At 37.6% G+C, this 17,429-nt stretch overlaps 1 pseudogene; it reads left to right on the plus strand.

The window, feature by feature from the left end:
- Positions 1-10,145: 10,145 nt before the first annotated feature.
- On the plus strand, positions 10,146-15,698 carry LOC119871180 (annotated as a pseudogene).
- The last annotated feature ends 1,731 nt before the right edge of the window (positions 15,699-17,429 follow it).

A 17,429-nucleotide genomic window follows, 5' to 3' on the forward strand; every position in this document is an offset into this window, starting at 1 on the left:
GCAAGTCAAACAAGCCTTTAAGGACTCAATTAAAAAGATGGCATTTCTTTCAAAGGATTAGAAAACTAAAAATATTTTTATATTAAAAACATCCATTGTTACTTCTCATTTTACCATGATTACATAACTCTTATGATCTATTCCCATAGATGTTCCATAGGTTTTAGTTGATATAAATTAGCTGTCATGAAATTCTTTTAGTGTGCATGTTACTTCCTTCTATATCATAATGTGTATCCAACACCCTGGAGTCTGTTTGAACTTGAGCCTGTTATTAGGTATCAAGCAATGAGAGAAGGTGGGGTGAGTCTTGACCAAGTTCACCATTAACCTGCAAGAAAATTACTTCAAAACTTATATATTTTTCAAGCAAGAGGAGATCAAACTCTTAAGATGGATAATAAATGTCTGCTTTTCTGAGGCTTTCAGTAAAATCTACTCACATGTGTCCTCAAGTAACCCCTGGAGATTATGAATTCAATTTGCAACCACATGATTAGACTTGAGTTGGTTTCCAAAAGTTTCAATCCTGTAGTTATAAGAGATATATGATTTATTTTAAGGAAGTCAGAGTTTTCTAACCTTTTTCCATACCTTGAGATGGAAATTTAAAATTGTGAGACAATCACTTCTCTTTCTCCAAGTTCTCCAGATACTTCAAAATAACCAAAGTTATAGCTCTCATATCCCACTAAAATATTCAATGATAGTAGCTACTTGATAAAAGCAAGCCATAATGGCAGTACACACTCAAGAGATGACAAAACCCATCTACTAATATGAGGACAGCAAAGTATTATGGATTAGCATTTAATGGGTGTTTGACTTGTCTAAGCTAGACTGCAAGATCTTGGATAGCATTTCATCTCCTACCTTCCCTGCTATTCCTGCCATCAATATCTACCCCAAATAATTAATAATAATAATAGTAATAGTAATAATAATAATAAACGTCTATTAGGTAGCAAACAGTACTACTCATTTTGTAAGGTGAGGGACAAAACATACAATGTCCCCAAATAAAAAGAGTTATAAAAGAAAATAAAATTTAACCATAACTAAGGAAAATAAATGTTTACACGAATATTTAGAATAAGCAAAGAAGCAAGTTATGATTATTAATCATTCTAGATTTTCAAAAATCTAGAACTTTACAGAGTGTTTTATATTAAGGAAAAGAGCACAAAAATATAATAAGCTCAAGATAAAATGGAGTAACTGGGGGCATATATTCTCTTCCAATTCAAACCACTATAAATTTAAGCCAACATTTTCCAGAAAACTGACATCAGGCAAAAAAGGGAAGTGATACCTGAGAGGTGATTACTTCAGCTTACTTTCTGAAGATAGTGATGGGCAGACCCATGCAAAGTCAATCAGTCTGGCAGAGTTAAGAAGATGTAGGTGGTACTCCAGAAAGTACCAAGAGATACCACTCTAAAGTTCATGAGAAAGAATACCAAGAGGTGGAATAGGCATACAAAAAGATATCTGGTGATCTACAGATGGCTCCATCATGAGCATTCAGCTGAATACTGGTCAGGAGATCCGGGATCAAGTCCCACGTCAGGCTCCCTGCACGGAGCCTGCTTCTCTCTCTCTCTCTCTCTCTCTCTCTGTAATGAATAAATAAATAAAATCTTTAAAAAAAGAAAAAGAAAATGTCATAATTTACTGGGTATTATTCAGAAAGATTTGCCTCAGTTTGGGGAAGGAAATGACTAGGCTAAATGCTACTCTAGTCCAATCGAACACATATGAACAAGGACAAAACTGAAAGGACATCTGAAAGGACAAAACTTTTGTCCATCTGAAAGGACAAAACTGTTTCCAAGCAATTCAAGTGATACCAGAATAAAGCTAAAGAATCTTCATAGGGATAAAAATACATACAGCATTCAAGAAGGCAAATTCATAAAGCCTGACACAATTAAAATTCACCAGGCATGCAAATAAGCAGGAAAATGCAACTTATCATGAGACCAAGCTATACAAATAGAACTCAAATGTAAAAGATAATATAATTAAAATAAAATGGTTAAAACGGTAATGACTATACTTTGTATATTGATGAAGAGTGAAGAAAGATTGAACATATTAAGTAAAAAGAGAAAAATATTAAAAAGATCCAAATCAAACTTATAGAGATGAAAACTATACTTTATAAGAAAAATATAGATAGAATGGTTGTATCAATTAGAAAAATAAATAAATAAATAAACAAACAAATAAATAAATAAATAAATCTTAAAAAAAGAACTCCATGAAATAGAGACCAGAACTGTGGAACAGATTAACAAAACCAGGAGTTGGTTCCTTGAAAGAATTAATAAGATAGATAAACCATTAGTCGGCCTTATTAAAAAGAAGAGAGAAAAGACTCAAATTAATAAAATCATGAATGAGAAAGGAGAGAGCACCACCAATACCAAGGAAATACAAATGATATTAAAACTGATTATGAGCAGCTTTATGCCAATAAGTTAGGCAATCTAAAAGAAATGGACCCATTTCTGGAAAACCACAAACTACCAAAACTGGAACAGGAAGAAATAGAAAACCTGAACAGGCCGATAAGTGGGGAGGAAATTGAAGCAGTCATCAAAAACCTCCCAAGACACAAAAGTCCAAGGCCAGATGGCTTCCCAGGGGAGTTCTATCAAACATTTAAACACGATACCATACCTATTCTACTAAAGCTTTTCAGAAAGATAGAAAGAGATGGAATACTTCCAAACTCGTTCTATGAGGCCAACATCACCTTAATTCCAAAACCAGACAAAGACCCCACCAAAAAGAATTATAGACCAATATCCATGATGAACACACATACAAAAATTCTCAATAAGATACTAGCCAAAAGGATCCAACAATACATTAAGAAGATTATTCACCATGACCAAGTGGGATTTATCCCCGGGATGCAAGGCTGGTTCAACACTCATAAAGCAATCAATGTGACTAATCATAGCAAGAGAAAAAACAAGAACCATAGGATCCTCTCAATAGATGCAGAGAAAACATTTGATAAAATACATCATCCATTCCTGATCAAAACTCTTCAGAATGTAGGGATAGAGGGAACATTCCTCAGCATCTAAAAAGGCATCTACGAAAAGCCCACAGAAAATATCATTCTCAATGGGGAAACACTGGGAGCCTTTCCCTTAAGATCAGGAACAAGACAGGGATGTCCACCCTCACTACAGCTATTCAAGATAATACTAGAAGTCCTAGCCTCAGCAATCATACAAAAAAAAAGGCATTTAAATTGGCAAAGAAGTCAAAGTCTACCTCTACGCAGATGATATGACACTGTAAATAGAAAACCCAAAGGACTCCACCCCAAGATTGCTAGAACTCATACACCAATTCAGCTGTGTGGCAGGATACAAAATGAATGCCCAGAAGTCAGTGGCATTTCTATACACTAACAATGAGACTGAAGAAAGAGAAATTAAGGAGTCAATCCCATTTACGATTGCACCCAAAGCATAAGATACCTAGGAGTAAACCTAACCAAAGAGGTAAAGGATCTCTATGCTAAAAACTACAGAACACTTCTGAAAGAAATTGAGGAAGACACAAAGAGATGGAAAAATATTCCATGCTTATGGATTGGAAGAATTAATACTGTGAAAATGTCACTGTTACCCAGGGCAATTTACACATTTAATGCAATCCCTATCAAAATACCATGGACTTTCTTCAGAGCATTGGAACAAATAATCTTAAGATTTGCGGGGAATCAGGGATCCCTGGGAGGCGCAGCGGTTTGGCGCCTGCCTTTGGCCCAGGGCACGATCCTGGAGACCCGGATCAAGTCCCACATCGGGCTCCCGGTGCATGGAGCCTGATTCTCCCTGCCTGTGTCTCTGCCTCTCTCTCTCTCTCTCTCTCTCTGTGTGTGTGTGTGTGACTATCGTAAATAAATTTTAAAAAATTTAAAAAAAAAGATTTGTGTGGAATCAGAAAAGACCCTGAATGGCCAGGGGAAGAGTAGCAAAGAAAACCACAGCTGGGGGCATCACAATGCCAGATTTCAGGTTGTACTACAAAGATGTGGTCATCAAGACACTGTGGTGCTGACACAAAAACAGACACATAGATCAATGGAACAGAAAAGAGAATCCAGAAGTGTACCCTCAACTTTATGGTCAACTAATATTCGACAAAGGAGGAAAGACTATCCACTGGAAGAAAGTCTCTTCAATAAATGGTGCTGGAAAAATTGGACATCCACATGCAGAAGAATGCAATTGGACCATTCTCTTACACCATACACAAAGACAAACTCAAAATGGATGAAAGATCTAAATGTGAGACAAGATTCCATCAAAATCCTAGAGGAGAACACAGGCAACACCCTTTTTGAACTAAGCCACAATAACTTCTTGCAAGATACATCCATGAAGGCAAGAGAAACAAAAGCAAAAATGAACTATTGGGACTTCATCAAGATAAGAAGCTTCTGCACAGCAAAAGAAACTGTCAACAAAACTAAAAGACAACCTACAGAATGGGAGAAGATATTTGCAAAGGACATACCAGATAAAGGGCTAGTTTCCAAGATCTATAAAGAACTTATTAAACTCAACACCAAAGAAACAAACAATCCAATCATGAAATGGGCAAAAGACATGAACAGAAATTTCACAGAGGAAGACATAGACATCGCCAATAAGTACATGAGAAAATATTCTGCATCACTGGCCATCAGGGAAATGCAAATCAAAACCACAATGAGATACCACCTCACACCAGTGAGAATGGGGAAAATTAACAAGGAAGGAAACCACAAATGTTGGAGAGGATGTGGAGAAAGAGGAACCCTCTTGCACTGTTGGTGGGAATGTGAACTGGTGCAGCCACTCTGGAAAACTGTGTGGAGGTTCCTCAAAGAGTTAGAAATAGATCTGCTCTACGACCCAGCCATTGCACTGCTGGGGATTTACCCCAAAGATACATATGCAATGAAACGCCGGGACACCTGCACCCAATGTTTATAGCAGCAATGTCCACAATAGCCTAAATGTGTGAGGAGCCTTGGTGTCCATGGAAAGACGAATGGATAAAGAAGATGTGGTTTATGTATACAATGGAATATTACTCAGCCTTTGGAAACGACAATTACCCACCATTTGTTCGATGTGAATGGAACTGGAGGGTACTATGCTGAGTGAAATAAGTCAATCGGAGAAGAACAAACATTATATGGTCTCATTCATTTGGGGAATATAAAGAATAGTGAAAGGGAAAAAAAGGGGAAAGGAGAAAAAATAAGTGGAAAATATCAGAAAGGGAGACAGAACATGAAAGACTCTTAACTCTGGGAAATGAATAGGGGTGGTGGAAGGGGAGGTGGGCGGGAGATTGGGGTGACTGTGTGGCGGACACTGAGGTGGGCACTTGACGGGATGAGCACTGGGTGTTATTGTGTATTTTGACAAATTGAACACCAATAAAAAATAAATTTATTAGAAATAAATAAATAAATAAAATAAAAATAGTGAAAGGGAATTAAGGGGAATGGAGAGAAATTATTGGGAAATATCAGCGAGGGTGACAGAACATGAAAGACTCCTAACTCTGGGAAACGAACAAGGGGTGGTGGAAAGGGAGGTCAGCGTGGGGTTGGGGTGACTGGGTGACAGGCACTGAGGGGGGCACTTGATGGGATGAGCACTGGGTGTTATGCTATATGTTGGCAAATTGAACTCCAATAAAAGACATTTTTTTTAAAGGCAATGGGTGTTAGGAGTTTGTTAGGTGGCTTCCAAGAATATTTTATGTATACAATGGAATATTATTCAGCCATTAGAAATGACAAATACCCACCATTTGCTTCAACGTGGATGGAACTGGAGGGTATTATGCTGAGTGAAATGAGTCAATCGGAGAAAAACAAAAATTATATGTTCTCATTCATTTGGGGAATATAAATAATAGTGAAAGGGAATAGAAGGGAAGGGAGAAGAAATGGGTTGGAAATATCAGAAAGGGAGGCAGAACATAAATTCCCAAAACTGTGGGAAACGAACTAGGGGTGGTGGAAGGGGAGGAGAGTGGGGGGGTGGGGGTGAATGGGTGATGGGCACTGAGGGGGGCACTTGATGGGATGAGCACTGGGTGTTATTCTCTATGTTGGCAAATTGAACACCAATAAAAAATAAGTTTATTATTAAAAAAGAATATTTATGCAAATACAAAATTATAATATGTTTATACATGCATAAGCATTTATATCTTTGCCCTTAGATTTGTATAATCTTGTGTAAGTGTAAGTTTACGCATTTTTAACTATATAGAGAATAGTTCACATTTGTGCAAAGTTTCCCTATTGTGTAAATATGTTATAACTTTATATATGCATATTCTAATTGTGAAAAAGAGTACCAAAAATGATAACAACTTGGGTAAATATTGAAGTATTTTCTTATTCAGGTAACCAAAATTATAATTGAGAGTTTAAAGTCCAAATAAAATATTTTGTGGCGTGTTTGATCATTTTGTTTTTTAACATTTACTTTTCTATTGTGGCAAAATAGACAAAAGGTAAAATTTGCCATTTTTACTATTTTTAAGTATACAGTTCATTGGCATTAGGAACATGCACGTCACCACCATCACCAACATCTACCTCCAGAGCTTCCGAAAAAAAATTTTTTTTCAGTATAGTTTGACACACAATAGTACTTTAGTTTTAGGTGTACAACATAGTAATTTGACAAGTTTATACATTATACTATACTCATCACAAGTACACCTACCATCTGTCACCATATAACACTTTTACAATATCATTGACTATATTCTTTATGCTGTACCTTTCATTCTCATGACATTCATTCTGTTAATGAAAGCCTGTATCTCCCACTCCCCTTCACCATCTGCCCATCATCTGGCAACCATCAGTCTGTTCTCTGTATTTATAGGTCTGACTCTGCTCTTTTTGTTTATTCATTTGCTTGTTTTAGATTCCACTTATGAGTGAAATCATATGGCATTTGTTTTTCGCGGTCTGACTTTTCACTTAGCATAATACCCTCTAGTTCCATCCATGTTGTCTCAAATGGCACAATGTCATCCAAGGATGCATCTCATACAAGGATGTCCACTCTGACCACTTTTATTCAATGTAGTACTGGAAATCCTATCCACAACAAGCAGACAAGAAAAAGATGTAAGAGGCATCCACATTGGTGAAGAAGCTAAACTGTCACTCATCATAAACAACATGATACACACAAAAAAATCCTAAAGCCTCCACCAAAAAACTACTATGAGTAATAAATGATTCCAGTAAGGTGGCAAGACACAAAATTAATACCCAGAGAGAGGTAGTGTTTCTATGCACTAATAATGAAGTATCAGAAAGAGAATTAAGAAAACTTCATTTACAGTTGCACCAAAATAATAAAATACCTCAGAATAAACTTAACTAAAGAAGTTTATCCTGAAACTCTAAAACATTGATGAAAGACATTGAAGATGGCACAAACAAATGGAAAAAAATATTCCATTCTCATGGACTGGGAGAATTAATATTGTTTAAATGTCATATTACCCAAAGCAATGTACAGATTCAATGCAATCCCTATCAAAATACCAACAGAATTTTTTAATAGTACAAACAAAATTAAAATTTGTATGGAACCACAAAAGACCTCAAATAGTCAAAGCAATCTTATAAAGAAAAACAAAGTTAGCTATGCTGCAAAGCTGTAGCAATCAAAACAGTATGATACTGGCACAAAAATAGACACACAGATCAATAGAACAGAATAAAGAGCTCTGAAATAAACCCACAATATAAGTCAATTAATTTATGACAAAGGAAGCAAGAATATCCAATGGGGGAAAAGGCAGTCTCTTCAAGAAATGGTGTTGAGAGAACTGGATCAGCTACATGTAAAAGAATGAAACTGGACCACTTGCTAACACTATGACAAAAATAAATTCAAAATGGATCAAAGACCTAAATGTGAGACCTGAAGCCAAAAAAAGTCCTAAATAAAAGTGCATAGAATAATGTTTTTGACATCAGCCAAAGCAATATTTTTCTCCAGAAGTTTTTCATCTTCCCAAACTTAAATTCTGTACCCATTAGACAATAACACCCATTCACTCCTGGGTCCCATCTCTTCTGAAGGGAATTGTGCTCCTGGTCCAGTTCATCTCTGACCTCAGTGTCACAGCCATCCAACATCTTCTCTGTCTCCTTCAAGAGCCTGCCACCGGGCACCACCAAAGATGGGTAGGTCCAGGGCCTTGGGGAGGATGCTCAGTAGGGCATCCCACTCCTCAACCCAAACCCCAAGTCCAGACATTTGCAAAGACACCAAAGGCTTCATCTGAAGCCAGGCAACTCTGGAGGGCCCCAATGCACCCAGTGTCCCCTGTCAATGGATAGGCACCTTGCAGACCAACTTCTGTACCAGCAACCTGGTGGTGACTGCAACAGTGAAGTCCATGGTTTGGGGCTCAGGGGAAGCCCTCAAGGTCTCTGTCAGTCTTATTGGTGCTTACAAAACCAGAAGCCTGGACTTGCCCTATCCATTCACGGACACCCCCCTGAAGTTTTACATTCCCTACCAGCAATGCCTCCCCATGAGAAAGGAACCAGATGGGCAGCCCTGGTGGTTGAGCGGTTTAGCACCAACTTCTGCCCAGGGCATGGTCCTAGAGACCTAGGATCGAGCCCCACGTCGGGCTTCCTGCATGGAGCCTGCTTTTCCCTCTGCCTGTGTCTCTGCCTCTCTCTCTCTCTCTCTCTCTCTCTCATAAATAAATAAAATCTTAAAAAAAAAGAAAAGAGAGGAACCAGCTATCTGATAACGGGCCACGTGGAAGAGAACAGAGGTTCTATCCTTCCACCAGAGGGCTTTGTGGTTCTCTACTGGTCCAACGAGAACCAGAGCTTCATCACCTGCAGCAAGAGGACGTGCCCCTCCTAGCCTATTGGGACTGCTGGGTCCCAGGCCTAAAACCAAGGCCAGCCTCCCAAGCCCAAGCCCTAGGGACTCCTTTCTTATCTAAATAAATGTTTCTTGACTGGAGAAAAAAAGAAAAAAGATGTAACATGGGAGGGAAAAAGAAGTAACTCTTTACTGCCTAAAGAAAAGTAACCTAAAAAAAGGCAAACCAGGAAATAAATCCTTAACTACACAGAGCAAACTGTTACTGGAATGGAGGTGGGCATGCAAATTGGTTAAATTGTTGATAGGTATAAAGGAAGGCTCTTACACCTGCACCCCAGTGTTTATAGCAGCAAAGTACACAATAGCCAAACTGTGGAAGGAGCCTCGGTGTCCATTGACAGATGAGTGGATAAAGAAGATGTAGTCTATATAGACAATGGGATATTACTCAGCCAGTAGAAAGGACGAATACCCACCATTTGCTTCGATGTGGATGGAACTGGAGGGTATTATGCTGAGTGAAGTAAGTCACTTGGAGAAGGACAAACAATACATGGTTTCACTTATATGGGGAATATAAGAAATAGTGAAAAGGGTCATAGGGAAAAGGAGAGAAATGAGTGAAAATATCAGTGAGGGTGACAAAACATGAGAGACACCTAATTTTGGGAAATAAACAATGGGTAGTGGAAAGGGAGGTGGGAAGGGGGTTGGGGTGACTGGGTGATGGGCACTGCGGGGGGCACTTGGCCGGATGAGCACTGGGTGTTATGCTATATGTTGGCAAATAGAACTCCAATAAAAAAGAAAGAAAGAAAGAAAGAAAGAAAGAAAGAAAGAAAGAAAGAAAGAAAGAAAGAAAGAAAGAAAGAAAGAAAAAATAAATAGGGACAGCTTAATTGTCTCTAGTTTGGGCGATCCTAAATAAAACTGACTTTATTTGCAAAACAAACTTGAATAGCTTGCAAAAAGGCTTTATGGACTACCATCCTGAATCAGTTTGGATTAGGCCCGTTAAAAAACATATTTCAGATGGATGGAAGATGGTGGAATAGAATTCCTCATGTCAGCTGGTCCCCTAAATTTAGCCACATAACTATCAAGCCATCCTGAACAGCAGTGAATTCAAGCTGAGATGTAAGGAAGAATGCCTGACTCTACAAATCAAAAGGTACACCCCTGTCGAGACAGCAGGTGATTGCTGTGCAGCTGCATTCATTTTGAAAGCACTATGATGTCACACATTGCCATGGTGACGAGAAATATACCTCTGCCTTTCTTCTCAACTGTCACTCTTTGAGCTGAGCAGTTCATAGTTGATATTGAGTGAGTTGTCAGCTCTCTACCTAGCGTCTTTGACAATGGACAACCTCAATTGTTGCTGCTGCGATGATGTTGCCAAGGCTGTGGTGCCAGATTTTGTCCACCGAAACTCAGTGAGTGACTCTCCACCCACTTCTATGATTCACCCTCCGATACATTCATAATGAGACGGTTCATAAAAAATATTAATGAGGAAGAACAAATAAATATTGTCAAGGTGGCCTCAGGAAATTTGAAAGCAATTGGGCAGTGGAGAATATTGAGGATGACATTACTGATGAGGAATCCTCTCAGAGAGAGACAAAGGAGTACAGGAATGGCAGAGGAAGAGGGTTATTCAGACCCTGAACTGAAGAACAGGGAGCCTGACATGATCTTGGGATCATGATGCGAGCTGCAGTCAGACACGTAACTTATTGAGCCAAGAAGGCCACTGCATCCCGATTCCTATGCTGCTTCACAAGGAAGATTACTTTGGTCACTGTGAAGACTCAGATCCTTAAATCAACATCCTTCTAGGGCCCTTTGTTAACATTTTATTCTTCCCACTTGAATTCTGGCTTTCATGATATGGCTACAGAAGTTACACCATGGCTGGTGGAACAGAACCAAAGATAGCACATTGTAGGCCATCCCTCCTAGTGGCATTGATTTCCTACAGCCTCAGAAGCTGATTCTGTCTCATGTGGGAGAAATCAGGTCTTCTGAGGGGTGTCCTTCATCTCCAATCAACTGTACTCTGCATAAACACTGTAAAAATTAGCCTGAGAGCCTCCTCCCCATGAGGTCATGTGACCACAGACCTTGGCTCTTTAGGCATCTTGAGTGGTAATGTCCGAAGACAAAACACGCATGGAACATTGTCTAATGTATGGAAGTGTTGAATCACTATGCCGTATAACTGGAACGAATACAACATTGTATGTTGACTACAAAAAAAATTCAGTAATAAACCATAGTAAAACCAGAAACCTATCCCAGAACCAGGCTATTTTTTATTGCGTATTTGGGATGCAAAACTCCATTGCTTCAAATACCAAAAGTAGTTTCAATGCCTCCATGAAAAGTCTTAAGTGGAAGGAGAAATGATGAAAATAAAGGCCAGGTAGCATTAAGAGAACATCAAATTTGAAAATTAAATGTCAGTAAGCCTCTTAAATATTGGGACAAGTAGCTAAGGTAGCATGGAGGAAGAAGAAGGATCTTTGTATTTTAATAAACTCTGATCCAATATATATTAAGTATTTTAAACATTAAATTCATGATCAAATGCTAATATGACTGAGTTCATCAGTCTTTCCTACTAATATAAAAGAATTAATGTTTTGATAAGACAAGAGGAAATAATTTTAGATCCTAAGAACTTCATAGGAGAGGAAGAACTAGAGTTACAATACCAATAACTAGTACAAGGATTTAAACTCTCCTACAGTGGAAGGGAGAGGGGGAAGAAAATTAAGAATGCAGAAATAAACCTGACTCATCATTCAGTTTGGCTTATCAGAGTCTTCCCCTGGCAAGTACATGACAAGATACTATCTCTCCAGTGAGTCATTTCTCCCAGGAGCTAAGGGGGGAGGGCTTGTCTGTATTTCAAAATCATGTCTGTGAACCCTGAGCAATAAACCTGCTAACTCAACTTATGAGGACAGATGTCATGGCCAACATTAGTAAAAATAAAAAAATAACTAGAGAAACTGGGTGAACATAAAAAAATTTAAATAGCTATTAATATAAATAGCTATCTAATAGCTAAGATCAATTACCAAGTAACAAGCATGGAATAGTTGTCATCTGAAATCCACAGCTATATTTTCACTGTTATCTTGTGTTACCATGTCACTGAGTATGCACCAAAATGAAATACTATCTTCTACGGGCAGCCAGAAAGCTTGAGGGAGCTCAACCTGCAAATGATTGGAGCTCCACTCTCTGATATTATGTTCTTTAAATAACAGAGGCTTATTGGATATTTATTTTAATGAATAAATGTAGATTATTTACTTGAGCAATGCAAGAGTAACCTAACATAATTTTGATTCTCTATTCAGAAAACATACACTGGATACAACTAGGACAATTTTTTGAAACATAAAAAAGTAGTTTTCACTCTCATGTAGAAGTCTATAGGATTTCCCTACAAACACTGAGTATGCCTAAATTTGCTCATTAACAATCATTTACCCCCAATAAAATCCTAAGACATATTATTGGACAATATATCAAGTTATTGTTAACTTTGATATTCCCAGAGAGGTTGCACTTACCGATTTTTTTTTTCTTACCGATTTTTTTTTACAGGATGGATACCTGGATACCTTCAAGCAGCTGCTTGAAACACAAACCTCAATGAGGCTAAGTTTTGACATGAAGGAGGGGAGGGAATTTCCTGAGCACCTATCTAAAGAGATTTCTGGAGGGAAGAAATGTACATTGGGGTATAGGGAGGCTTAACACTCCTTGGAGGTGCAGAAATGGACAGTGACAAATGTCACTGAGAAAGGTAAGGTACTTTATACTATGGCTACAAAGATTGGCTCATATTGTGTCCATTTGTTTCTGGATGTTGTTTGGGCAAGTTACATACATCAAAACTCAGAGAACATAAGCTGTAGGGTTAGGGAGCTGATTTACTAGTGAGGAAAGTTGAATTGAAGCAGGCAAGAACACAAATTGTTCAAAGAGGTCACTAAGATAAACCCTAAGACAGATTCTGAAGGCTGAGTGCTGTGAAGAACACTGAGTTGGTCAGGCCAATCAGGCTGGCAAAGAACAAATTGGACAGATCATCCCCTCTGGACTCCATCCAGGACCCAAAACATCACAACAGGACATATATAAAGTACAGATAAATTGGGTTTATATTTAAGTTCCAGAAAAAAAATTTCATTATACCACTTCAGGAAACCCCTGCCTAAGCAGTCCGAGCCTGGCTTAAAAATACTTTCATTTGCCTAAACATGGGGTGAAAAACAAAACTACATCTTTGTATTTTAAAGTTTTATCTCCCTATTTAGAAATCATTCAAAGTACAGAGAGCAGAACTAACTATAAATGAATGCTCTAGTGTTAATCTGCATACGACAAATTATGATCAATATAAGATACTAAATATCTGTCCAAATCCTTACAATGTACAACATGAGTGAACCATAATGTAAATTATATACTTTGACGTGTCCATATAAGTTCATCATTTGTAACAAAGGTACCACTCTGGTGGGGGGTGTTAGTAACAGGAGAGGCTATGCATTTGTAAAGGCAGGAAGCATATGGAATATTTCTGTACCTTCCCCTCAATTTTGCTGTGATGCTAAGATAGCTCAAAAAAAATAAGTTTTAATTTTAAAACACAAAAAAATACAAAATAACAGATCCTTCTTGGTTTTGAAAATAGAGCATTTCAGTATAGTGTGAAAAAAACTAAAGAAAATAAGGATGGGGGGAGCTGAAAACTGACATAACTGCCTCCAGGATAAAGACAAATAAAATCTATACAAAAGGCAATATTGCTGAGAAACTGTAAATCAGACATATGATTTATGTTTTGTTTTGTGTTTATTTGACATCTTTGGAAATATGCTTTCTAGTTAAAAGCACAAGATCCATACTAAACCTTTCCCATAGAAGTCTCTATGCTAACAAATTAAATTAACTAAAAGAAGAAAGTGCATGTAAGCAGTAAGCAGGCTTGCCAGAATGTCCTCCTTCAGGTTCCAGTACTAGCTTCTTATGACACTTCTTTCTCCAGGCAAAATCCCTCCTGGTGCAAGGCAGTGATGAGAAATCATACAGTAGTAACAACATTCATCCTGCTAGGATTGACAGATGACCCAAAAATACAAGTTCTGCTCTTTGTATTTTTGTTTCTCACCTACATGTTCAGTGTTACTGGAAAACTCATCATTATCACCCTCACACTGGTGGACTCCAATCTTAAAACTCCCATGTATTTTTTCCTCTGAAATTTCTCTTTCTTAGAAGTCTCATTCACCACTGTCTGTATTCCCAGATTCCTGTATACTATGACCACTGGAGATAATACTGTTTCCTATAATGCTTGTGCCACCCAGTTATTCTTTGTTGTCTTCTTTGGAGCAACAGAATTTTTTCTCCTTGCCGCCATGTCCTATGACTGCTATGTGGCCATTTGCAAGCCCCTGCATTATACAACTATCATGAACAACAGAGTCTGCACTACCCTCGTTCTCTGCTGTTGGTTTGCTGGCCCGTTAATCATCCTCCCGCCTCTTGGCCTGGGCCTCCAGCTGGAATTCTGTGACTCAAATGTGATTGATCATTTTGGCTGTGATGCATCTCCAATTTTACAGATAACCTGCTCAGACACAGTCTTAATAGAGAGAATTGTTCTGAGTTTTGCCATACTGACACTCATTATTACCTTAGTGTGTGTAGTCTTCTCCTATACCTACATCATTAAGACCATTCTAAGATTCCCTTCTGCCCAACAAAGGAAAAAGGCCTTTTCCACCTGCTCTTCCCATATGATTGTGGTTTCCATCACTTATGGCAGCTGCATCTTCATCTACATCAAACCTTCAGCAAAGGAAGGAGTAGCTATTAATAAAGTAGTGTCTGTGCTCACTACTTCAGTTGTTCCTTTGTTTAACCCATTCATTTATACGCTTTGAAACAAACAAGTGAAAGATGCCTTCAAAGACACAGTAAAAAAATAAAAATAAAAAAAAGACACAGTAAAATGGATTGTATTTCTCACAAAGAAGTAAGAGACTATTGATTTTTTTGAGGCTAGGTTAATTTTAAATCTGAATAACCCATCCATGAATTTGCCAAATAAATGGTTAACGAATATTTCCACAAAAACGTTTCCACTGCCCATTCCGGAAATTTTTTGAGTGTACTATATCATGAAATATGATATAACTACAGAATTGAAAGAATAGTTTTCCGAATACTGAATGTGTTCTACTGTCATTGCTTGATGGTGTTTAAACATAGACTCAAGGAGAACAAGACTGAATTTAGGGGCAGCACAACTAAGTCCTACTTAGATAACTTCTTCAATATCCAGACTTACATTATCCCTTAATTTAAGAAGAATGTTAGTGAGGGATGGGCAAAATAGGTGAAAGAGGCCAAGTGTATGGTGGTGGATGGTAACTAGATTTGTGATGGTAATCCCTTTGTAATGTAAACAGATATTAATCTTAATGCTGTATACCTGAAACATATAATGATATATACCAATTTACCTCAATTTCTAAAAAAGAGGAATGTTAGAGATTAGGAGCCTTGACTAAAACATCAAAAATATTGCTAATTTGAGAAGGGGCATTTGGTTGCTTAGCACAGTCTGACTACTGAAGATACAATCCAGGTATAGTGTGAAAAAAAAAGCTGTTGGTGGGAATGTGAACTGGTACAACCACTCTGGAAAACTGTGTGAAAAAGAGTTAAAAATAGAGTGGCCCTATGACCTAGCAATTGCACTGCTGGGGATTTACCCCAAAGATACAGATGCAGTGAAATGGCAGGACACCTGCACCCCAATATTTATAGCAGCAATGTCCACTGTGGAAGGAGCCTCAGTGACCATCAAAAGATGAATGGATAAAGAAGAAGTGGTCTATGTATACAATGGAATATTACTCGCCATTAGAAACAACAAATACCCACCATTTTCTTCAACGTGGTTGGAACTGGAGGGTATTATGCTGAGTGAAGTAAATCAATCGGAGAAGGACAATCATTATAAGGTCTCATTCATTTGGGGAATATAAAAAATAGTGAAAGGGAATAAAGGGGAAAGGAGAGAAAATGAGTGGGAAATATCAGTGAGGGTGACAAAACATGAGAGACACCTAACTCTGGGAAATGATCAAGGTGTAGTGGAAAGGGAGGTGGGCAGGGGATTGGGGTGACTGGGTGACGGGCACTGAGGGGGACACTTGACAGGATGAGCACTGGGTGTTATGATATATGTTGGTAAATCGAACTCCAATAAAAAATATACAATAAATAAATAAATGTTAAAAAAATAAAAATAGACTTAGAAAAAAGGGAGGGGGGAGATGTGGAGGAAAAAAGTAATAGTCATTCAGGAAGCTTGGACCAAATCATTGGACTTTTTTCTATCAAAGGATAGAAACAAAAAAATAATAAAATAAAATAAATAAAATAACAAAGGATAGAAACAGTAATTGTGAAAGTTGTGTGTTTTATATATATATATGCTTATTAAACATCATCCAACTGCTCAAATGTATTTTTATGTTGTACTCTTTATTTTCAGTTGTTCATACAAGGTAATGACCATCATATAAGTTTCTTCTATACTTCAAAAATATTCAAGGTAAATAGAACTCTTCTCCAAGGCCTTTCCTCTTTTTTCATTTAAAATTTCTTTAAAAACCAACAAAATCCCACTACATGTTCCCCAGCTTCCCTTCTGATAATTAACTTAAGCATGCATCTACATGATATATATGTTTAGTAGTTGGGTTGATCACCTGAGTCATGAATCCTTAACAGAGGTTGTCTATGAATCTCATTGTTTGGTTTGGACGATGATGAAGAAAGATAAGAATATTGTAGATTCAAAAACCTATCCTGACTAATTTGCCATTCAAGAACCAAGTGCATTTGGATAGGTCCAATATTGGAAATTCAGTAGGTTCATGAAAGATAATCCTCTACTTCTGATATGGATAATGAGATATTCTCCTCTTGTTCACTTGCTCAGTAAGAGAAAAAGAAAAAGAGTTGCATCTTGTCAGGTCTTTGGAACTGGAGGTAGTGCATCAAATAACTGAGGTCACATTTGGACCCAACTCCAGTTCCCAAACATAACTCAAATATTACTGAAATTGATCATGACTTTATACCTTGCCCAGTTTGAACTCAGAACTTTGTTGAACCTAATTTTATGTGTAGGTTACCCGGAAGGGGCAAATTTTTATGTTAGCCTACTCTTCCTCAGCTCTTCCTTCTAAATCCTTTATTTCAGTCACTCAATGTTATCATTTTCTTCTGTCAAAAAGTTCTTCTTTGTCATTCCTGTAATACTTCTAATCTAAAATTGTATCTCTCAACCAGAATTATCTTGACAACTTCCTAATGATATCGCATTTATAATCTCTCCTCTGTATTAGTCATCCTAAGCAGTATCACAGTATTTATTATCCTAAAACACTATTTTAATTA

Source organism: Canis lupus, unplaced genomic scaffold (genome assembly GCF_011100685.1).
Source record: "Canis lupus familiaris isolate Mischka breed German Shepherd unplaced genomic scaffold, alternate assembly UU_Cfam_GSD_1.0 chrUn_S1613H1804, whole genome shotgun sequence".
NCBI classification, from domain to species: domain Eukaryota; kingdom Metazoa; phylum Chordata; class Mammalia; order Carnivora; family Canidae; genus Canis; species Canis lupus.